The sequence below is a fragment of the Tachysurus fulvidraco genome, chromosome 13, assembly GCF_022655615.1.
Source record: "Tachysurus fulvidraco isolate hzauxx_2018 chromosome 13, HZAU_PFXX_2.0, whole genome shotgun sequence".
NCBI classification, from domain to species: Eukaryota; Metazoa; Chordata; class Actinopteri; order Siluriformes; family Bagridae; genus Tachysurus; species Tachysurus fulvidraco.
The window spans coordinates 19,186,969-19,210,946 of NC_062530.1; the positions used below are offsets into that span (position 1 = coordinate 19,186,969).

The following is a 23,978-nucleotide window of genomic DNA, read 5'->3' on the forward strand; positions in this document are numbered from 1 at the left end:
TATGGAGTTGTGCAAAAAACAGCAGATGACTGAGATATTGTCCAATATGTGCAAAAACAGCAGAAAAGTGTGCAAAACAGTGTGTGTGTTTTGTGAGGGTCTGTGCAGTCCATACAGATGATGTGTGTGTATGTTGTGCTCAGTATAGTACAGTTCGGTTATTGAGAAATCTGATGGCTTGTGGGAAGAAACTGTTACGCAGTCTGGTCGTGAGGGCCCGAATGCTTCGGTACCTTTTTCCAGACGGCAGGAGGGTGAAGAGTGTGTGTGAGGGGTGTGTGGGGTCATCCACAATGCTGTTGCCTTTGCGGACGCAGCGTGTGGTGTAAGTGTCCATGATAGAGGGAAGAGAGACCCCAATGATCTTCTCCGCTGTCCTCACTATCCGCTGCAGGGTTTTGCGATCCGAGATCGTACAGTTCCCAAACCAGACAGTGATGCAGCTGCTCAGGATGCTCTCAATGGTCCCTCTGTAGAACATGTCAGGGTTGGGGGAGGGAGATGTGCCTTTCTCAGCCTTCGGAGGAAGTAGAGACGCTGCTGGGCTCTCTACTAGTTTGGCTCTCTCTAGTTTGTGGAAGTTTATATGTTTAGGTCGACGTGCACTAAGCATATAAATCATGAAACACCATGGTTTGCTTCCTTTCTTCTGCTCTGCAATGATAATATTGCATTAAGTCTATTTTTGTCACAATTTGCATTATACTTCTAAAAGAAACCTGCTCCTTGTGAATAATACTTAGTGACTGTCACCACGTGATGTTAGCCATCTCATCAAAATAAGTATTTTATTCCTAGCTGACTATAAGCAGTTACCTATAAATTACCTGATTTTGTGTCACTGTGGTTCAACTGTGCCTGCTTAAGCATCTGTTAGAACTCCAGCAGGGCCACCATGATTGCCTGCTCTCTGCTGTGAGTGATGGCTGTACATTCACACCTCTTTTATTCCTTCCTCCTTCTCAGCATGTGCAATAGCCTGTCTGTTGGATTGATGTGGCTTATCCTTGAAGAGGTCATGCAACAAGGGAAAACTGATTTCCAGAACATAGGCACGATGGAGTCAGCTATCCAAATGTTAAGAGCACCGAGCTGGAGAGCTGCATAGACATTTCACTTGATATGCCGCTGTTGAATAGTTCAGCAGTTTATTAACGTTTAATTTGGACTGGAGAAATGATGAAAGTTTGCCATTTTGTACTATTTGGAACAGGTTATTCTGTGTGTCTCATCCAGATCTATTTTAAAGACCCATTTTTTGTAAAGAAGCCCCACCTACCTGTACTGTTTTTAATACTGTTTGAAAGTATGGATGTTTATAACTGACAGAAACACCATTTTACAGAAATCAGCCACAACGAAGTCTGCTTATTTTGTGTCATAACCTGATATGTTCTTTCTTTTTTTTTTAATAATTAATTACCACAATTGATACATGGACAACATTTTAATATCAGAATAAGAACACTTTCCATATGTATCCATATTAATATATTATTTGAAGTCATCTTTGTTTATGAATAATTAAAATGTAATTATCAGCTTTTTTTTGTTTAAAGGCAAGGATTTCAAATGGCAGGAAAACTCAGCTTAAAGGCAGACGTTCAGATTAGTTATTACATACTTATTATACTATGTATGTTGGTCATGCTTGTATCATGTAGGTTTAAGATTGGAGTCACTCATTATGCATTGGAGAAAAGCAAAGTAAACAAATTATAGTGAAAAAACACAAAGATAAAGAAAATAATAGGGTATTTGCACAACTACTTCTGCCTTATAACCAAATAAAGACTTCCATATGTCCATTATAATGGAAGTGGCTCTTTATCACACCATTTGTCTGCAGAAGATCCTGACAATATGTAAGAACACTTATGTTTCATCATATTTAAACAAGTAGGAAGGGGGAAAAAAAATGGATCAAAATGAACACCCAAAGTAACGTTAGCTCATCACTATTACTTTGTAGTAAGACTGAAAAAAACATGTGTTTGTCATTGCTGGGTCATTGTACTGCTCGCTGTAAGCAATGCTACTAGAGACATACGATTTGTGTAATTTCAAAACAGAAATATGTTATAGCCCCGAGTGCAAGTAGCCCTTTCTGTTGTTGGTGTATGTCACAGTTATTCTTTTCTAATAATCTAATATCAGAAGATTTGAACCAACAAAGTATTACTAGCTAAATCCCATTCAAGAGCTTATATTCGCAACCTAAAATGTCTCTAGTAAACGTCCACACAAAAAGCTCAAACAGCGTCTTTTACTGGTTTTTACTATGCTATAAATCCACAGAGTTGGTTTAACATCAAATGATCGACGCATAAATGGTTTGGCAATTTAACTGTAGTCAGGAATACAGAACACTTATATGTTTCCTTACTGGATCATTATATCAGTCATGAAGCACTTGCACTGAGAATGACTCTCATTCTGCTATTAACCATGAGCATACGTTGGCATATGGATTGCATTTCACCCTACACTGGTTGCTTTTATCACACAGGTGAGTGAGTGTGTGCAGGTTGATCTGCCTTCTGTTTTCTCTTGTTCTTTTCTCTTCTCGTCTGATGGACCGGCTGTGTTTGGGTCCGACTGTTAATGAGACAGAACTGAATGATCCCCACTGCCATTGTCCACCTCTCAGCAACAGGCTAACAAACATGGCATGAAAAGTGAAAGATATACAACTTCATTACTGTGTTGACTGAATGTGAGTTAAATAAACAGGAAGAGGGCAAAATGGTAATGTTTGCTTTTTCTAGGTATATAGTAGGGTTAAACTGGAGTGTAGAAACACAGAGTACACCTTGATAATATGAAGACAGGTTACTTTTTTTATTGAACTTTTTTTAACATGTGCTCGTGATCACTTATCAGATATAAATAAATGAATTATATTATGTACTTTGGGTAAAAACAGAAATACTTATGAAAAATGACATATTCACTGAGTGTCTAGTTTCATATGAGGCAATAACCCCCACTGTAACAAGACAAAGACATCTATTGCTAAACATGGGCAAATTAAAACAGGTTGAAATTCATTTTTTGTGACCTCAGTTAAAACGGGTTAAACAAAATCAGCAGTTCCTATCAGCAGTTATCATCAAAGTAAAAGAGACTAGAAAAGGCAAATGCCATATTTCTCATGCATCAAAGATATTGTATTTTGGAGTTCCTCATATACAGTATAAGGAAATTTGACTATGTATTACCTAACCCACCTATGTTCCAGCTTTAATGCTTTGCCCAGTCCCATGTTCAGGTTGAGCAGAAGTCTAACTGACTAGGTCAGGGTTTCCCAACCTCACTGGCCAATTGATCCCATTTTCGGCAAACCCAAGCATTGGCATTTTGGTTTCCCTTTAAAGTTTAACATTGCAGTTATAAATCCTAATACAATAGTTGTTTCAGCTTGTTATCATGTTTGATTTTTGAGTCTTAGTCACATTATTTGAGGACTAATGAGGTACAGTAGTTAGACAGAGAAATCCTACATTATTGCAGTTCACAGGATAACGAAATTTTGATACTGAAAATACACTATGAAATTTAACATGGCTTATTTGAATGTGACTTCCACTGAATATCTTCAATATACTAGAACAGTGTTTTAGGCTCATGGTATCTTAAGGCTGTAACCTAGTGAACCAGATTTAATGTATCTGGATAAGGGCATCTGCCAAATGCTGTAAATTTAAATGTACAGTAACTCATGGACTAGAATATAAATTGATACCTAAAGTAATGATGTATGACCAGGTCATTGGCTAAACATTATTTTAGTCTTAGTATTTTTAGCTTCATCTTCTCTTAATATGTTTAAACAGTTAGCAGAAAGGTTCTTTGTGTAAAACTGTATTTTATTTGGTTTCACCAGTGTTTCTCATTTGAAACCCTGCCAGATATCATGTCCTTCTTGTTCTAGCATGAAAAAGATTGCTCTTTGGCTTTGCATTACGACGTTTATATTGCACTATTATGGAGAATCATTAAATATGGATAGCAAATGGAAACTGAAAAATGAAAACTGAGTAGTTTTTTTTTTTAATTTTTATTAGGTACCTACTTTTCTGCTTGGTAACATGAAGTGAATTACTTATTTACTAAACCTTAGGTGTTATTTCTCAGGTGTTAAAGAATGTTATCAGGTAACACTGTTGTACTGTAAGTGTGATAATTATGTGTGAACAGAATATTTATTAATGTTCATATGTATTCATGTTTTGTCATGTTCCATATGAAGATTTCTCAAATTGCAAAAGTGATGTGTGTCAGTTCTTTAAGGAGACTTCAAACGTTTCTGATGTTTGAGGTTAAGACATTTGGCATTCTTTTTTTTTTTTGCCTTGAATTGAACACAGTGGATTGTATTGTACTACTAATATCCATTTGGTCCTGTATCTGTTATCGTATGATTTAGATATAACGTTAAAAGTCCTGACATTTTGAATATCATTGCACAAGTTCATTTAAATTGGCTGTGTGCCGTAATTGTGATATCAGAGCCCCATCATTATTTCCAAAAAGCCTCTATATAAACAGCTGTAATTGCATTTATACCTGAGTGGCTTTCTCTAAAGCTAAAAAAATGAGTGCTGGTATGTGAAGACGTTTTACCAGACAATGGAAAGTGTCTGAATCGGGACTGGTAAAGTAAAGAAGAAATACGTCCAACTAGCCACCAGTTTAATTTACATGTATTAAATTCTGTATTACTAATATATACATAAAATGACATATTGTCATTTTGGCTGTCTTCTGGATTTATGAGCAAAACAAACTGAAGTAATCATGTTTAGAAGGCCACATCTCCTTTCTATATTTTTTCCTTCACTTTATGTCACTTTATTGCATGATCATGTGTATGCTGACTCAGAGAGAAAGAGAGAGAAGCCAGGCCTTGCCTTGTGGTTGGGCTGTAATTGAAGCATAGCAGGCAGTACTGTGGTTCAGCACAGGCCTGTGTGATGGGCATGGGAATACTTAACAGCCCTTAAGAAAAGGAAAAAAAGAAATAAGACATGAAGTACAGAACTTCACCAACACAGAGCTGAGCAGCAGCTGCAGCCTGGACCTGCTTCCTGTCCATTCATGTAGCATGAGTTCATGGAGTGGCACCTCGGCCTGCACTGTTCTGGTTTGGCCATTACAGTCCATTAGAGTACACTGTACATTACACCAGGCAATTTAACCACAGAGAATGTGGTGTGCAAATGTATCCCAAATGTCTGAGTAACAGTACTAAGCACTAAAACCTTACCTTATGTTAAGCGCTGCTTCATATTCACCCCTTAGCCCTTCACCTCTACCTGCAACCACTGGCACTAATTCTCCAGGGAATTTACTGGTGCCTGGCCTTTTTATTTGTATTTTTTATATGTAATAGAGTAATTAAACTTGTATTTGGCAAGATAAGTCCAGGTGACATACCGTTTCAAAATAAATACTAATGTAAATGTTAAAGAACGGTATCAAAGTCTTCACTCATGTTAACATAGAGAGTAAAAACTCTTAAGGTCAAAAGCAACAGGAGAAGGAATATTCACAAAATGAAACAAAATGTCTGCGTCTGAAAACACACTGATTTTAATTAGATGGTAAATTTCATTATTTCTCATAAATGTTAATCACATGATAGCTTAGGCCATGCACACTAAATTAATACTAATAGTTACCTGTCAACACAAAGTGGCGTAAAATATATAACATTTACATACAGTAGAAGCAAATAGATTACAGTAATGTGGAATAAGTTGTATTTAAGCTGTCACATGATTTATTTGGTAGTTTGGATTTGGTAGGAATTTAAATATTAGAAGATATCTGAGGCTAAACATGTCTTTGGAAATCTAGTAAATAAAGGCGAAATAAAAAAGGATTCAATGAGTAATATAATGATGCTTAATCACCAGACTTAAGTACAGTAACAAAGGCATTTATTCATTGTCACTTCCTGTGTCTGCAGGGCATTATAAGTTTTCAGAACTAAAATTGCATGAATAAAACTTTATTATTTATTACAAATGTTATTTGTACCTATTTAGAGTATGTTTTTGCTTATCCTAGTTCATAATTTCTTAATGTTTTTTTTTTGATTAATTTTGTTTTTTCCTACTTTTCTTTGTTAACTGGATAATCAGATTATCTGTTACCTGTCAGGCTAAGGATCTAATTATTATTATTATTATTATTATTATTATTATTATTATTATTATTATTATTATTATTATTATTATTATTATTATTGATGTTTTAATTCCTTGCATGTTCATGTTTCACATTTCTTTTTCTTTTTTTGTTTCTCATTATTCTTGTTATTTCATACTTATTATTGTATCAAATTCTTTTAATATACTCCTGTTTATTAAAACTGTATTTTGTCTCTTTGTAACAGGGCTGGCCATCCCATCTTCCAGTTCATCACATCTCCCTTCATTGCTGGTAAGAGACGTTAAAGCATGTCGGTTGTATCAGAAAGTACCTTTAAGAATCTTGTAATTTTGTAGTTTTAATTTTGTAGTTTGATTTGGCCATTGGTTTTCAGATCCCATTGTCTGTTTTTGTTTAATATTTTCTTTGTCACATGATAAATGTGTAGGTTACGGCAAATATCAGAATCGCTATGCTAAAGTTTATCCAAGGTCGTAGACTAATTTAGTTAAACTCTTCAGTGTAATAGAGATTCAGTTTAAGTTGTTAGTCAAAGCATGTAGTCCTTAAAAAAAGACTGCTTTCAGGGTCAATTTGCTAAGATTGTATCAGGGTCGTTCTTTATAATGGTTATTTTCAGTCCTCCCACGTGTGAGTTGTGTTAATGGCTCACAGCCAGCAGGTTTCCCTGGAGCTAGTGAGTAAGGGAGCACATTTTGGCTAGCTGACTCACCTCTGGTTGGCTAGTCTAAGTGACTATGTGTCACTGGCAGCAAGAAACAACTGCCCTCCTTTTCAGCATTTAACCCTCTCTTCGGGGAGCAAATTATGTTCAGGACGCAAAAAGAACTACTCAGAAAATATTAAGGGAGGTCTCAAAGGGCTAGTAATTATCTGCTTATTAGGCCAGCTGAAACAAGTGGAAACATGCACTGAAATCCTAAAGGTGTCATTTAGTCAAGGGTACTGAGTGTCCAGCAGCAGCCAGTCACACTAGCTGCGCGTAAGTCAAGGTGTAAAGTCAGTACTAAACTGTGCGATGAGAGTTTAAAACTAACGATGTGTCGAATTTCGGTTGCACCACAGGTACTTAAGGTACATTGTAACTAGTAACGCCTAAGGGGATCGTAGCTCAAACTTTGTCATACGAGGTGATGTATTTCACCATCACCAGCAAACATGATCCAAGCTAATCAGAAAATAATACACAAATTACTGAAATGCAGGGAAGCAGTAGCATTGGGATAGCTGTAGATGTAGATGTGTAATGTAAGTTATAATGTAAAGCTACAGTTATGTGGTACAACTATTAGTTACATTGAATTAATTACATTAAATACTATTATAGGCAACAACAGTCAAATGACTACTATTAAAATAGTGTTACTTCAAAGCAAATTTCAGATCATGGCATTGTTCCAGGGCGGTACTTGCTGCTTGAAAATGAGATAAAAAATATATATAATGTCTGAGAATTCATACATATTTTGGTGACCTTATTGGTTGTGTTACTTAGGTTCATACACCAATATAAGAGTATATGTAAAAGACTTCTGGCCAAATGAAGGTCCCTTGTCAGCAGCTCACTAGCAGTTATACCTCCGCTGGGATGTGCAGTGAGCCGTGTTTGGTATGCTTGCTTTCCTCCACTGAGATCAGGCAGGCTGGCTTTGACCTCATACAGGTACTTTTCCATAAATGGCAGAGCAACATCTGGCTTTCACCTTCACTTAGTGAGGAGACTCTGGCCCTGAGACTTGACCTGAAGCAAGAGTTTTACACCACTAGAGTACAGAAGAAAGTAAAGGAAAATTTGTGTGAAATAAAAATAGCTATAGCGAGAGCAGGTTTAGATTCTGTATACTTTTTTCTTGCCTTTTACAAGCAGTAATTGGTATAGGGAAGTATTGGAGGGAGAAAAGTTTTCAAGCTTGTCATCTACATTGTCGGTAAAATGATTAGCAGATCGAACTGGTAATAAACATAGAACACACCAAATATTTAAACTCAACACGTGGTGTTTACATCATGATGATATCTCACATGGGCGTCTAAGGTGTGGCACATACAAAATAATAAAGAAATAATCATGTCAGTTATTCATTTATTTCATTTCAGTTTCATGAATATGTTTGCTAACGCACTGGACAGAAACACCCATCCAAGTGTTTCTTAGTGTATATTTTGAGAATGATAAATATATTAGCTAGACCACCAGGCACGTGGAAGTCTGGTTTTCAGCTTTGATACCCTGTCTTATGTTTTAGTTTGGTGTTTTTTGTCTCTACTCTCAATGACAGCTTTAAACTGGACTTTTTAAACTGGGCTTTATCAGTATCTCCACATACATTTCATTTTAAAACGATCGTCTGACATCTGTACATGTTAATTAAGCGCTCTACCTTCAACCAGATTGCACCTCACCAGTTTAGTGTAGCAGGCAGTGAGATTCAAAAGCCAATTAATCAAGTTACAACATTCCTGATGCTTAAATATAACTATATTCCAACTATATATATATATAGTCAATAGGAAGTTTTGTTTTTTTTCCTCTGGATGTTAAACGTACTTGTCAATTGGGTGACTATGTATAAAAAACTGAGCACCTGGACACAACATCTCACTTTAATTTACTTTCTCAGTATTAATTTGAATGCATTGTATCTGGGGCTGGTTGCCTATAATTATTAATTGAGGCATTTATTAATTTTTTTAATTTAAACTTGGACTGTCACCCTGTATTGAACACAGCCCATAGAGTATGCTCATGTAATTTAATAGTCTCTTTTAGTAAGACAATATGAAGAGGATTATTGTGGGTTGTACATGCAGCAAATGGCCAACTTTATTGGGTCTAGTAAGATATATAGTACGACACTTGCCGATCTTGTTGTCTCTGTGTTTTACGTCGTCATTACCTTTATGACTTCTGGGAGTAAGCAAGTCACAAGTCCATAGCAAGGAACATACATTATCTCTGTGGTATAGTTTCCACAGAGCAAGGCAGCTCCTCTTGAAGCTGTTTTCTGTAGAGGAAATACAGGAAATTGTGTTTTTCTTTGTCAGAAGGAGGAATGTTTTCTTTTCAAATGCCAAAACCCAGGGTGACTGCACAACCTTGTAGCTGTTTTATTAGGAGTGTGTAATGGAACAGAACTGAAGGTTTCCTGCCGTGTGGTTTTCTGTTCAAGAAACACTTTGTTCATATAATCTAATTTTCAAGTTGAATTACTTGCATACATTGCTATAAATAGGCACGGAAAATAGTGCCATTTCCAGGTCCTTCCTCTTTATGTGTACACTATTTTCTTTAACTGAGGCACACATATACTGTATGCTTGTAGCAGAAAGGAACAGACTTGTTTGAGGCTTTCGGACACAGTGTGATCTTTGGGCTCCAGGATGTTTGTCTGTATTCACTTTAGGTCATGCATGATGGTTTTGAAATGGGTGAAAAGTTTATTTTAACATTTACATTTACATTTGCATGTATAAATAATGTATATAGAATTATGAAAGATAGAAAAATAAGGGAGATGTAACTTAAAAGTACCACAACCATCAAAAAGAAGTGTTTTTCTTTTTAGAAATGAAAGAATTGGACAGGTATGATGTAATGGCACTTATTTTGCATTGTGTTACTGAAAAATATTGAGTGCATTTTGATAATATCGAAGCAGTGGGAAGATTTGAGAACACAATAAAAAATACTTTTTACGTATATAATTAAAGGCTGGCACTGGGCAATAATTTAGTGTTTTTTTCTTACAGAACTTGTCTTGCTTTCATGTTGACTTTTTGAATTGAGCTTTTTCTTTCTAGCCTGGCTTAATTCCATTAAGAAACACAACTTAACCTTTGGCCTTTGTATGTATTTTCCTAAAAAAAAAATATTAGATTATTATTTAGTCTGCCCTTTGTTTTCATTGTACTGGATTTCACTGGGGTGTGTGTGTGCGTGCGTGTGTGTGTGTGTGTGTGTGTGTGTGTGTGTGTGTGTGTGTGTGTGTGTGTGTGTGTGTGTGTGTGTGTGTGCGCGAGCTGTGATAATGAATCTTTTCTTTTCACTTAGTTCTTAAAGCTATAATTGTTCAAATGACCCAATAAATAATAACTTCTCACTACATTAGTGTAGTGACATTTAATACAGAAGTTTACTAGCTTCTGGTTCAGGAATTCTAAACTGAGCTTTCTCAGGCTCTACAAAGTCTAGTGTTTTCCCACAGAAGCTTGAGCTCATTAGTTAATTATCCGATCTGTCATTAGTGTGAATGTCATTTGTTAGAGGAGGGAAAAACACACAGCTGTTGTGCTTTGACTCTCCACAAGCGTTAATTTCTTAACACACCAATTAACACCTGCCTTCCACATTACTCCACCTCTTCCAAGTCTTTATATTATTAACTAATGTAAACTTTTCTTATTAAGATTTATTATGTTTTACCCAAGAAAAACCCTCTCAAGCCAGTTTTATGGTCTGCCTCGATAAAGCTGAATCCAAAGCCTTGTTCCACGAGTCTCTTTTGTTACCCACATGTTGGCCAGCAGCTACAAGTTCCATGTATCCTAATCTCACTTCTTAATCTGGCTCTTCATTTGAAGGCTGAGGGCCAGACAAAGTTCTGATCACAAGAACTGATTAGACATGATCATTTTAAATAAGGAAGTTAAATAAGGCAGATAAGGCAGGGCTTATTAAAGTGAATTGGTTGAGAGTGGATTCTTTTAGGGAAAAAAAGCTTTACCTGGAATCGAAGGTGACTTAATGAGGGATAGTTGAGGAATAAAACATATCAGGAATATAATCCACAATAGGGTGCTGTAATGTCATTGCCGCTTAATCCATCGAGAATCCATTATTTTCCAGCACAACCCATTGTTCTATTGTTTTTCTACACCACAAGCAATTTCTTAAATTGTATTTTATTTACTAAACAACATTGTATGTATCTGTTTTAGTTGCATTTAATGTTAATTCCTTTAATTACTTACATTACAACAGCTATTAAGAGTTATTCACTTACAAGTCGCTCTTTTTGTCTGTCTTTTGTCTCTTTCTATTTTCCTATGAAGACAAAAAATGCATCTCATCATGTTAGTAACTGCAGTTTTTCCTGAAGTACTTTGCATGGTTGAAAACTTGCAGAACAGCTTGCTGAAGCTTTCCAGTGATGATTATAAGATTTTTTTGTTCAATTACGGAAAATTAAATCAACATCTTTTGACCAAAGTTCAGAATACAGCTTTATCCATATATATATATATATATATATATATATATATATATATATATATATATATATATATATATATATATATATACTGTATTGTGTGTGTGTGTCTGTCTCTGTGTGTGTGTGTGTGTGTGTGCGAGAGAGAGATAAAGGATCTCTCTGCCCTCTCACTGACTCCTGAATGGAAGAATGCTAGACTATGAAAGGAAAGTTGATTAGATCAGACACAGGATTAGAAAAGACTAGATTTGCTACACTTGGTCTTGCTTGACCCTCTGCATGCATTGCTTCTATTCCTGTCACTCCGAGATGACCATTCACTGACCTTCATTCTTAATATAGTGTTGTTGTCCCATGTTGTCACTGGGATTCCCAGTAGAACATATGTTTCTGATCCGGCAAACCAAAAACCTTCCACAGTTTAAAGGCTTTGTGTAGCAGTGTATACACTCTACGGATTAATCCACAATAAAGACTAAACACATCTGGCAGAGGGGTTCAGAAGGATAAGAGTGGTTAGAGGAGGGAGAGTCTGGGGAATTGTTCTCAAGTCCAGTGTCGATGCAGCTGAATTTTACTGACATCATTCACAAAGAGCCAGAGCTTGGATAATGGACTATGCCTCATGTGGATGGCTCCATCTAGTGGCTAAAGATGATATAACTTTTAAAATCTTTTTTCTTGTACTGGACAATAAGATTGACAGACAGACAGAAAAATGGGTAGATAGCTAAACAGATTGCTTTACAGCTTTATGTGGGGAGAGAGAGAGAGAGAGAAAGAGAGAGAGAGAGAGAGAGAGAGAGAGAGAGAGAGAGAGAGAGAGAGAGAGAGACCCATACACATATAGATAGACAAACAGATAGACAGATAGATGGACATACATACATACACAGATCCATATACATATATCAGATAGACAGCCAGATGGACAGACATGGACAGATAGATAAATAGATAGATAGATGGATGGATAGATAGATAGATAGATAGATAGATAGATAGATAGATAGATAGATAGATAGATAGACAGACAGACAGACAGACAGAGTCCACTGCAAAGAGTAGTGATTGCAGAGTAAAAGAAGAAGCTTTCTCTTCTGCTCAGTGTTGTCATTGGTGCTTATAAATTTTCATCCCCCCAAAAAAAGCATTTTTATAATAATAGGTGTGAATTCTTCAGCAGCTGTGCAAGCTAATGCTTCATTTCAATTCATCTTCATTCATTTATCTAGGATAACTATTAAAATGAGGAGAAAAATACCAAGCTACCATATTTCCTACATATAAATAAAGACAAGTTTAATTCCATGGTTAAAACAACATGCCAGTAAATCAGTTCCTGTCTGTTTGATCACTGTCATGTATCTTGTAAAAAATAATATAGTGGTCTCACTTGGGGAGTATGTAACAAAATCAATACTGAAAATATTTGTCAGTGTCTTTTCTGAAACCATACTTTGCAGTCGAGGAAATTGGAAAAAGCCGGTGGCAGTCCATCTGGTATCTGTGTAGAGGCACATTTTTTTCCTCTGGGTCATTTATTCATGTCAGTCATAAGAGTCTGAATCAATAAGACTGCACTGACATCTCTTCCATCCTTAGGTTTTAGGTGTAAATACAGCCAATAGGGGGCAGAAGAGGTCTGAATACTATTCAGTGTCTTTTCTGTTGGCTGCCACACACCAGGCTACAATAAATCTTAGCGTTCCACTTAAATATACAGACACAGGACTCATGTTTATTAGGTAAAAATGTAGCATTTGAAGGTAAAAATCTCATTTTAATTCAACAGTTTATTAGAGTAAGTCACTGTAATTGTAGCAGAGAAGAAAAGATACTGTTCAGTTGTTAAGCATGTTTAAAAGTGCTCTGTTTAGCAAAAAGTGAGAGGTCAGAGGAAGCCTGTCTTGATCTTATAACAAAATGACTGACTGTCATCCAGTCCCTCATTAGTTACAGAGTCTCTGCTTTCAGCATCCTTGCTCTCTATGATCAGTCCTATGGGTAATGGCAATGGTGTAAGAATCGTGCCCTGTGCATATGTCCATTCGTTAAAGTTGGTGAGAGTGTGAGTGTGTGGCAAGTAACAGAATCCCAACGTGATGTGCTGCCACACTTTATCGAGGTAAATATAGCTCCAGCCTTCATTGCACGAGGACCTCACTGCCCTACTCGATCAGAGAGAGAAAGATATTCAACCCTAATATTAATCGCCTCTCCATACCACCACACGGAGCCCAAATGGCAGGATATATCACATTGCAAACGGCTCAGAAGATAATAGGAAGCTCTCTGTGTTGGATATGTAGCATCTGTTTCGTCTGCTAAAATTGTATTTCAGGCGTGATTTTCCATCCCATTTGGAATTCTACAGAAATCATGCACTAGTGCATTGGCTTGGTCACACCTGTACCACACCAATTAGCTAAGAGCAGTGCTGATCCTAGAATAGTATCCTCTTTGCTCCAATGTCGGACTGGGAAATGAGGCCATGCGGCATCGGTCCATCAGTCTAGCCAGTAGGTCAAGGCTTACGAGCGCACCCTCACTGGATGGACTGTTTGGCGAGCTTTAAATCAAAACTATGTTGATGATGGCGCTGTAAGTCTATTATTATCAGGCCTGGCAGAATTACCATGCCTTTTATGGCCCCATTAAATGTGTTGAGTCTTACAGTCATACATCAAGGTGACACAAGTGACGGATCATACTTTCCACATACGGTAGCTTGAAGATAGCCCGGCTTGCTGTCTGCATGTTGATTTGCTTATCTTTTAGAGCATTAATGACTGGAAGTTACAAGAGTTATAATACAAGCACATATATTAATACCAAAGCCTGTTGTCATCCTGTCTCCTTTCCAGAGATGTTAAAGCATATTTACTGCCCTATTAAGTAAGAATCCGTAAACAACAGCATCTGTGTTCTCTTTCGTCATCGCACAAATACAGATTCAAAGGTTCGGATTGCTTTTATTCTCTCAGGTAATTAATCAAGGCTGTGCAATATTCTCACTGTTGTTTAATCACTTAGCTGCTGTTTTTATGCCCACATGTTAGCTTAACTGCTTTAACTTTATAGCGTGTTATCAGGTAACATGGTTAGAAAATCACTTGTGAATTTATTCTTCTTCTCAAGTGTTTATTCTTCTTCAGCATCTTCACAGCCCCAGAAAGCAAAAAAGAAACTCAGCGAATCTTAAAGACTTTTATGTATTCCTTAAGTATTTGTTCATAAGCATGTAAAATGTGAACGTGGTATCTTCAACCGCTTAAACCTTTTGCTTATCCCCAAAGACATCTCACACTGAAAACCAACAGTGTCCTGACTAATTTTATATCAGACTTGTGGCGATAAAATATTTCGTTTATTCTGACTGAAAATGTCTGATAGGTCAATTTCCAGTCAGTACTAATGTACTGGTAAAAAAAAATAGTTAAAGTAATTCCTTGCTCGTATTATTCTCATCTTATATTTGGCGCTCAGGCTACACACTATGTCAAGTCTAAAGGCTACACACTTTAAATTCGTTACAGACTCTTTAGAAAGTCGGGGATTTTAACATTGCAGCACAATAGACTTGTCAGATTTAGCCTGAAGTCAGGATCAAGATTCAAATAAATGTACATTTATTCAGCTGTTAGTTTATCTGTTTACTTTTAATTCTTTCATGTCCACAGGTTGATACTCTCTCTTACCGCTGTGTACGAGGCTGATCATCGTTTCAATACAGTCATGCTTGGCCAGAGGCAAATGTCTGAGTGTGTGTAGATTTGTATTAATTAAGGACGCACTACTGAATCCAAACGCACTGCATTTGTGTGCTATGAAAATTATATTTGAAGCTCTAGTCGCATCTTATGCCTTGAAGGAATGATGACGGGAACCTATAAAGCTGGCAGTTGTTGCAGTAGAAATTTGTCACAGACGATGACTGAGAGCAATCTAATTTTGTACAAACTCATCTAAATCTTGATGGGATTCAGTTCAGCAGATGGGACCATGGCTTTCTTCACACCAATGGTAATTTGTGCACCTTTTATATATTTGGGGAGCATAGAACAACATTTCTGTGCATGAAGACACAACATAAACGTTATATTTCATTCAAACGTTACATTAATGGACATATTTTGAAGAGCTGTCCAAGAAAAGAAAGTGATTGTGAGTCACAATGATGTTGCCTGGATTCAGATTCCTTGATTAACAGCTCTGGGACTGGGGATGAAATAAAGTACAAGGCCATTAGCACAATGAAACATTTGGGTGAAAGAATTACCAATCAAATCCGGGCTCAAATTTACTGGCCACGGATTTTATTGTCTTCCTCATTAAATCTAATTAAAGGTAAAGCAATGGAAGACCTTGATTAAGCTTAATTAGTGCAGCTTTCACTTTCACACACACAGAGGCATAATCAGTGTTTTTTTTTTTTTAGCCTAAGTACATTATTTATTCTTCTTCAGCATCTTCACACCCAAAGAAAGAACAAAGGAAACCCTTGAAAAATCTTTAAATATTCTGTCACTATGTGTTCTGTCACAGGTAACAATGGTAATGGTGGTACTAAATATAATGTAAATCCTTTTCAATCTGGTGAAGGAGTCTCTAGGCTTAGCACATTCTTTTTTTCAGTAACACGACTTTCTGCATTTTTTTTACTGATATTTAAAAGAGAGAAACAAACAGAAGCGGAGAGAGAGGACTGTTTGTAGTTTCTGTGATTCAGGTAATAACACAGGTTAACTTGTCTTGCTTTAACTGTTTCTGCTTCATATCATGGGATATTTGCTAGGGGTGGCACGGTTCACAAAACCCACAGTTCGGTTCGTATCACGGGTTTAGGGTCACGGTTTTCGCTTCTGTACGGTTCTTGTTATTTTTTGTTTTAATCTTCAACACTTCAGAAATTTCCTTCAGCATTTGATATATAGCTTATTAGCTTAATTATCCACAATTTAGGATACAGTATTAACATTTTTGTAATGTAATCATGCACTAACTGAATTTGACCTGACTTTAAGCACATTATTGGGACCATCTCTGAGTAAAAGCTAGGTGAGATTTTGATACAGCAAGAGAGAAGACATGCGATGCACACACGGACCGAACCGAGACCAGTGAACCGAACGGCTCGGGTGTTTTTTCATGTACCTTGCCACCCCTAATATTTGCATAATATGTTGTTAATTAATAACTTAAAAAATGCATTTCTTGGTGAATTGTTGTTGTACAAGTCGAATAAAACACTTTAGGATGAAAACTCAATGCGTTGTGTTTCCACTTTTCAATACCAGCTCTTCCTCACTTTCCTTACTCACATTTTCACTCCTGACATTCACCTCAATTTGGCCTAACAGTACTTTTTCCAGCATAAATTTCTAATGATAGCAAAGATTTTGGCTGTTCTATGAACACACACACATACACACACACACACACACACACACACATGCACACACACATGCACACTCTCTCTCTGTGCATGTGTGTCTTTAGATTCTGTAGATGTGCTTTGCAGTAGCTCTTTTTATAGGTAGGGTCATAATTCAACACCTTTTTTTTTTTGTTTTGTAAAGTAGGAGGACATGAGTTGGCACCGGAAAAAACACACATGCTGCCATTTGATGATCCTGCATGTAGAGCTGTCTGTATTTCATACAACATGCATGAGAGCCAAGATTTCTTGCTCTCTCAGCCTCAAAAAGACATTGCTAACATTACTCTATCTATCCGGAGGATATAGCATGACACGCTGGCGTATTGCATGACGTTTGGTTGGCACAGCTCTAGCCTTTACATTCGGCCGGTGGCCAATTTGTGCAAGCACAGTATTGTGTATAATTGCCAGTGACATACTGTAAATGTGTCCTTGTTAATGATAATTTTATCTACAACTATTTTACTCCTTGCTACCTAAATATTGACCTAACTGCAAGGCTGACTGACAGAATGCCAAAAGCTAAACTGTGCAAGCTGGCTACGATATTATTATGTTTGCAAAACATTTTTTTGTGGCAGAAAAAACAAGTGAGTTTCCTTTGTGAGAACGTCAGCTTAAGTGAATATATTTCAGTATAAACGGTTGAGTCACAGACAGCAGAACAATGATATCTGCAGATCAGTCTGTCTCCTTCCATCGTTTGGCTCAGTAGTATGTTAACCCAGACACTCTTCTTACTTTCTTCCTTATGTTCAATTCATGACAAAAAGTCTAGATGGGAAGACACATTCCCTCAGTTCCTCTGTGAGCAGCCAGTGCATACAGTATATTAAATATACATCAAAATACCACATCCTTGTGTGCAGACGAAATGAATGACAGCATGTATTTGTCTTTAAATCCAGCAAATATTTTGTGTGTGGATGTAGATGTGTATGAAGGCATGTGTAGAGCACTTGGACGTGGAGCAGAGACCAGAGAGCGGGCTTTGTGAAGCAGCCGATGATGGATGAGCGGATTGAAAGATCACGGCAGTGCATGCAGAAATTTGTTAAGCGTGTAACTGCTGTCAGGATGTTGCCTGAAGTGCTTTCGTCACTGTCACACATCCTAACAATTTGACACCAACACACATCAAAAAACCTTATAGTTTCAAATAATAATTTAGTTTAAGCAAAAAAAAAAAATTAAAAGAATTTCCCATTTTGTGGAGATTGTTAGAGGTGTGCATCACGACTGGGATCCTAAAGCAAAAAAAAAAAATTGCATGAGAGGGAGGCTTTTGCTTTGAAGCAGACATGAGTTATAGTGCACAGAATTCAGAAATGAATTTCACTGTACTGTAATGCTTACATGACAAATACAAGCATTCTGTCATGGCAGATTCTGACCCCATATTCCTGATAAAATGCTGTTTTGCATGCTTTTTTCCATATATATCAAACAGCAGCTTATAGTCTTGTTATAGACAAATCACAAAGGCTTTCTTGTGGAGCATTCACTTTACAAGTCCTGTGTCAGTTGGTACTATAGAAACAATAACAGTGATAATAGAGCACTTTAACATAAAACATTTGATTTGTCTCAAAGGACTAGGGTTCAGGTTGTCAGAGAAAATTGAAATTACATCATAGCAATGTGATTAGCAGTATAGATAAATGACAATAAATACTGTCTTTGTCGTTAGTGAGTCATGTGTCACTTTATACTGGGATTTCATCTGAACTTGAGTATAACTAGCCAGTTCTTTATTTATTGGCAGTGATGTAAGTTTTAGGTCTAGCCCAGATTTATATGACATTATTCAACAGAATCCTCTGCTCCCTTGGAGATTGTACACAAAACCATCCATTGTTTTATTACTCCTGATATATTTCACATTTACTTTGCAATCATGTAAAGAAATCTGGGTTGGCCATCCATCTTTGAGTAAAAGGAAACCCACAGAGTGTGTGTGTGTGTGTGTGTGTGTGTGTGTGTGTGTGTGTGTGTGTGTGTGTGTGTGTGTGTGTGTGTGTGTGTGTGTGTGTGTGTGTGTGTGTGTGTGTTTTTTTTTTTTTAATAAACCTCTTTTGGAAGACCTCCAACCTATCTGTGCTACTTTAAGTGTTTTTTGAATAGGCACTAGTTGAGATGGGACACCACTGGGTTCTAGGCATGCTGTTTCTAACACCAAAGGGTGGTCTGTCCTCGTTTTTCAGTGGTGCTCTCTGAAGTTCAGCCTCTTGTTCTGGTGCATTTTAGTGCGACCCTGCTGTGGAACCTTTTTCTCTCCAAAAGGAGAGAGTCTATCACATATCTCTTGTGCGATAGAGTGAGGTCATGCTGCGGGAGGCCAGGATGAACTTTCAGCTAGGCATAAGTCTTAATCCTGCAGCCGAACAACGGCAAAGTCATAAATCTCACTTTTGTTTCTAATCTGCTGAGTGTGTTTCTGCTGTACCATTTTCCACACTTGGGCCTGGTTTGTTTTCTTTGTTGCAGCATCTCTGCAGGAAGTCCCCATCTAACTGACAGACACTTTGGTCACTAGGATGTGTAAAGGACAAACAGTGGCTGAGTGCCAGGCAGCAAGTGTATCACGTGTGTGTGTGAGGCGCCTGACTCAACATCATGTCCCCGACATTCGGCAGAGAGGCGACATGTGGGCAAATGTAGAGCCGGAGGCCTTGTGGCGCTGCAACGGTGCTAAATATTATGATGCGTTGCTTGGAAAAGGCTGGCTCAGTCCATATCAGCATTAATGGGGAGCATTTAAATAGGAGATGTGATACATGGCATTAATAGTCCCTGCATGCAGTCCTTGCCACGTTTCCATACGGCTTCCCTTCAAGGCTGGTTGGGGCATGGAAATAGAAACTGCATGCCTCGGGCCTGGCGTCCCCATGGCCCTGGGAGCAGAGTGTGGTGTAAAAGAATAACCTGGCAAGGAAGAGATAAGAAAATAGTTATGCAGGTACAGTAGTTATGCAGCTGATCTTATTCTACTCACACAATCTATTAAGCAGGATCTGATGATATTTACATTCAAAAATAGAATGTATAGTATACTCATTAAACTTATACCAGTGACCAGATGGTGTTCCAGTATTACAGACACTGCTGTCATTCATTCATTCATTCATTGTAGGTTACTTCTTTATCATCAACAGGCTCATATTGTATCAGGAACATTGTGCATAAGGTGGGAATACAAACTGGATTGGATGCCAGTCCATTACAGGCCACCATGCTCATACATTCACACATAGCAGCAATTTAGAGTAGCCAGTCCATTTACCAACGTGTTTTTTTTGGGAGAAAAATGGAGGAAACGCAGATTAAATCCACACAGAAATGAGATGAAACTCCACACAAAGAGTAACCGTAGCTCAGGGTTGAACTGAACTACACTGATGTCAGTCATCATTAATCAGAAATATTTAATCACCTCTTTATTCTATCCGACCTCAGTTTGATATAGTATTGGTGTTAAAAGCCACATTTGAACAAGGATTCAATTATCTTGACAAATCAGGACAAATCGTCATACTTTATGTTGATGAGCACATGAAAGGCAGCAAGGTGCTCTGCTCTGTGGCTTGTTAAAGAAGATATATATTACGCAATCCAGTTTGTGATGAAATATTGACGGTTTCAAGAAACTCTCTTATGTCTTATATACATGCCTAACTTCTTTACTTATTAAATCAATTAAAGCTTGGTTGTACTGTGGTATACAAAAACTGTGACTCTCATTTTAACTCAGTTTTATTCTTTGACTTTTCTTTTTCGTTTTGCTGGGCACCCTACTGGGCACTGCCAGTGACTTTGATCATTCTGAAACTGCCAGTCCCTGAAACATGATCAAATGTCAGCCCAACTTCTAATAAAGCTATCAGAACCAGAGAGGGCAGACATCTCTGCTGATTGGCACTGCCGTCATCACATAAATAAGGAAGTGAAAGAGAGAAAGAGAGGGGGGGGGGGGATTTTGAAAGGAGAGATGTTCCTCATGAGGGATTTTCTTCGTACTACAAAAAGGAAACAGTGGATGGCCATTTGATTATATGTATATATAAAGACTATAATAGGTACCACTGAGTATGCTCAAAGTTTTCAATAGTGTGTCCAGGTTGGTTTGTACACAATATAGCCAAATGTACAGTATGTGGATACCTGACCATTACAGCATTATGTAAGCCTTCCCCAAACTGTCACCACAACTTTGGAAGCAGACAGTTGTCTAGAATGTCTTATGCTTTAGCATTAAGATGTCTTCTCTGGTTTGGTATTGAAGAATTTGTTTGGCTTGCACAGAGTGATGACCTCAACCCCACCGAACGCTTATGTATTGGAATGCCTCCTCACTGACTCTAGTGGCTGAGCACACCAATGCGTTTGTGGTTTGAATGAGCACAAATCCCCAAAGATATACTCTAAAATTTAGTACAAGGACTTCCCAGAAGAGTGGAGGTTATTATGATAGCAAAGGTAAACTAAATCTGGAATGGGATTTACAAAGCAAATTTGGGTGTAATGGTCAGGTGTCCACATGATTTTGGCCATATTGCATACTGTATGTCCAGAGACACTGGAATACGAAGCAGGCCATAAATCAGCTAGCCCAATTAGTCATGTGCAGCTCAATCCTCTCCGAAATTTTATGTGGCAGCAACCTCCATTTTATCTCCCAACACCCCTGCATTCTTCTGCTGTTCCTCTTTAGCCTTTTTCCATTAAGCATTTTCCCATTAAAGCAAAGAGAGTATGTTGGACTCCTACATGCAGCTACCTGAGGAGAAGCTATTAATGTCTGTGCCCGCTGAGACTTTCACAATCCATCTCTCAGCTCAAACACAGCCAGGCCACAGCGTCCCAGTGCCGCTAACAAACCCAAGTGGAGCTGTGATCTGAAGTGAACATGTAATTCATCCTGGAAATGCTTTTCCCTGAAGAGCGTACTGCACCAGGAAGCTCAATGTCTCCAGTGTGACTCTGATGAGGGTGAGAGAGTAAAACAAGATACTTATACCATGTACAGCATATCTGTCAGTCAGATTATAGCGTGTGCACTGTGTAAGGCTATAACTGAAGGTGTGACTAGAAGATCAGAGTTCTATATTAATAGCCTTTACTCAAGCTGCACAAATATCTGCCTTGTCTTATAGGTTGGGATAATTCAGGAAAAAAAAAACATCAGTTATCTTTAGTTATTAGGTATGCCAATGGTTAAAAGCTGTATTTTTTCTCTCTCTTTGCATCTTAAAAGCAAAAAATGCAGCCAATGCAGCCGAGGTGTCAAACCCTTAGCAGTAATGTTAGCTGTAATATTAATAACACAGTGGTTTAAAAAGCTGTTTGTTTGTTTGTTTTGCTCTCCTGCACTTGACATTTTGAGCAGCAAATCAACAGTGGAAAGGTTAACTGTGTGGAACAATTTCACAGTTTATACAAGACATTTGAAAACTAATTTAAAACATTTACTTTGTTATGCTTGTGTTACCATTCATTGCATTTACAATTCCTAAAAGAGCAAATCCTCTTTGTGGTTGTCAGGTTTGCTGTATTGTAAATGTAATCATTTCATGTGGTTCTATTTTATTTTATTTAATTTTATAACCCGGTTAATAACAGGCAACAGAAACCCCAGGCAAATGAAATGACTTGCTTTTTTATATGTATGCTCTGTACACATTTGAGTACTGGGGCAAATGTTCACTTAAAACTGGTAAGAAGTCCTCATGGGTGAAAAGTCTGAATACGTCAGCTCTAAGGAGACAAGTGAACCCAAACACTTCTTTACAGTCCCATTAGGATCTAAGAGTGACTACTTTATATAATTAAGGTTTCATTAAAATAAATAAGCTGCTATATGTACTTTTTTTATTTGGTCTGTGGAGTTAATAGTAATGAAATTATTTCAGGACTTAAGGAACTCCATGTGCACAGAAACGTTTGACTAGCAGAGGATATACAGTATAGGTTTACATGAAACTCAGCTCTGTGTCATGTCAGCCAACATAACAAGCATTCAAAAAATATGATATTATGCCAGTCAGTAAGATCTGAAAATATGTCAAATCTGTCAGATTCGGTAAAATCCAATGTCTTTTGCAGTGAATCTTGCCCTCGGTATCGGACTTTTTGAATATGTTTGTCTGAAATAGTGTTGTGAGGTGAGACAATGCGCACTGTGCATAGTTATCTAAACCTGGTTATAGAGTTACTACAGTAAATGTTAGCATGGATCCCAATAATTATTGTAACTATAAAAAAGACATTAAATTTAGGCTTAAACAGCGTTCATTATTATTTTTAGGGATGTTCTGCTTATTTCATAGCTTGCTTGTTATAACAAGCAGAAGAGCTATTCTCTGTTTTATTTCTGAACTGAGTAGAGAACAATACACACTGTGTCAGCTACATGATCTACTACAAATTCAAACAACTGCCAAGAGTCTGTCATGATTTTAAGATGCTGTTTGAATAGGCAACTTAGTTGGTGGCAGGATAAAGCATCTGGTAATTACAACACATTGCATTGTGATTAATGTGTACCTTTTATATTTAAACAAATGAGTTACACAATCCTAGTAGATTCAAATTTCAAACATCAAAAAATGAGTTTATTTAATAAGAACGGTCTGTACATGCAACTGAATATACACAAGAACGTTCACATATAATTATTATTAGTTTTTTTTAAATGTACTGTAAGCTGTATCGGCTTTGCCCTATAAAAATCTTCAAATTATCAGACAGAGCTTTATACTGTAAGATCTCCATATGTAAATGGATGATTGATGATCTCCGTCTGCAGAAGGTCATGTCATGCTTGGTCGGTGATGTCATGCTCCTGTGTGTGATTTCAGGAGGGTTTGCAGTTGCCGACATCTCATCCTCTAGCTATCTCTCACTCGCACCCTGTGCACACAGTTCCTTGCCATCTATCTGGATTGGACTAAAGGGAACAGAAGGGGGTTAGACAGCACTCCAGTTCACCCCCACCTGCTGTCACACATGCCGTGGGTCAGCACTAAACATTTTTTGGCTAAGCGTAGGAATCTTGGCTAAGCTGGCTTCACAGATGCCATCGATTGCATGGTGGATCAGGAAGGAAATTCCTTGTAAGAGCAGACGAATTGTTTTGCACTGGT

The 23,978-nt window shown here is 37.4% G+C and overlaps 1 protein-coding gene and 1 long non-coding RNA gene across 4 annotated transcripts in view; one reads left to right on the forward strand and one right to left on the reverse strand.

Moving 5' to 3' along the window:
* The window catches only part of tspan9a (tetraspanin 9a), a 181,581-nt gene that overhangs the window by 16,309 nt on the left and 141,294 nt on the right, over nt 1-23,978 (forward strand). For 2 of the 3 annotated variants that reach the window (XM_027161585.2, XM_027161582.2), the window contains exon 2: nt 6,404-6,450. The gene's annotated coding sequence lies outside the window, so the exon portion shown is untranslated. Of the gene's footprint in view, nt 1-6,403; nt 6,451-23,929; nt 23,949-23,978 lie in introns of those variants that run through there. The other variant, XM_027161584.2, reaches the window with a different exon arrangement.
* LOC125146192 lies at nt 18,799-21,932 on the reverse strand. Its single transcript, XR_007144691.1, has 2 exons — nt 21,614-21,932; nt 18,799-19,761 (listed from the first exon to the last, which is right to left on the reverse strand). It is a non-coding gene; the product is annotated as an uncharacterized LOC125146192 (long non-coding RNA).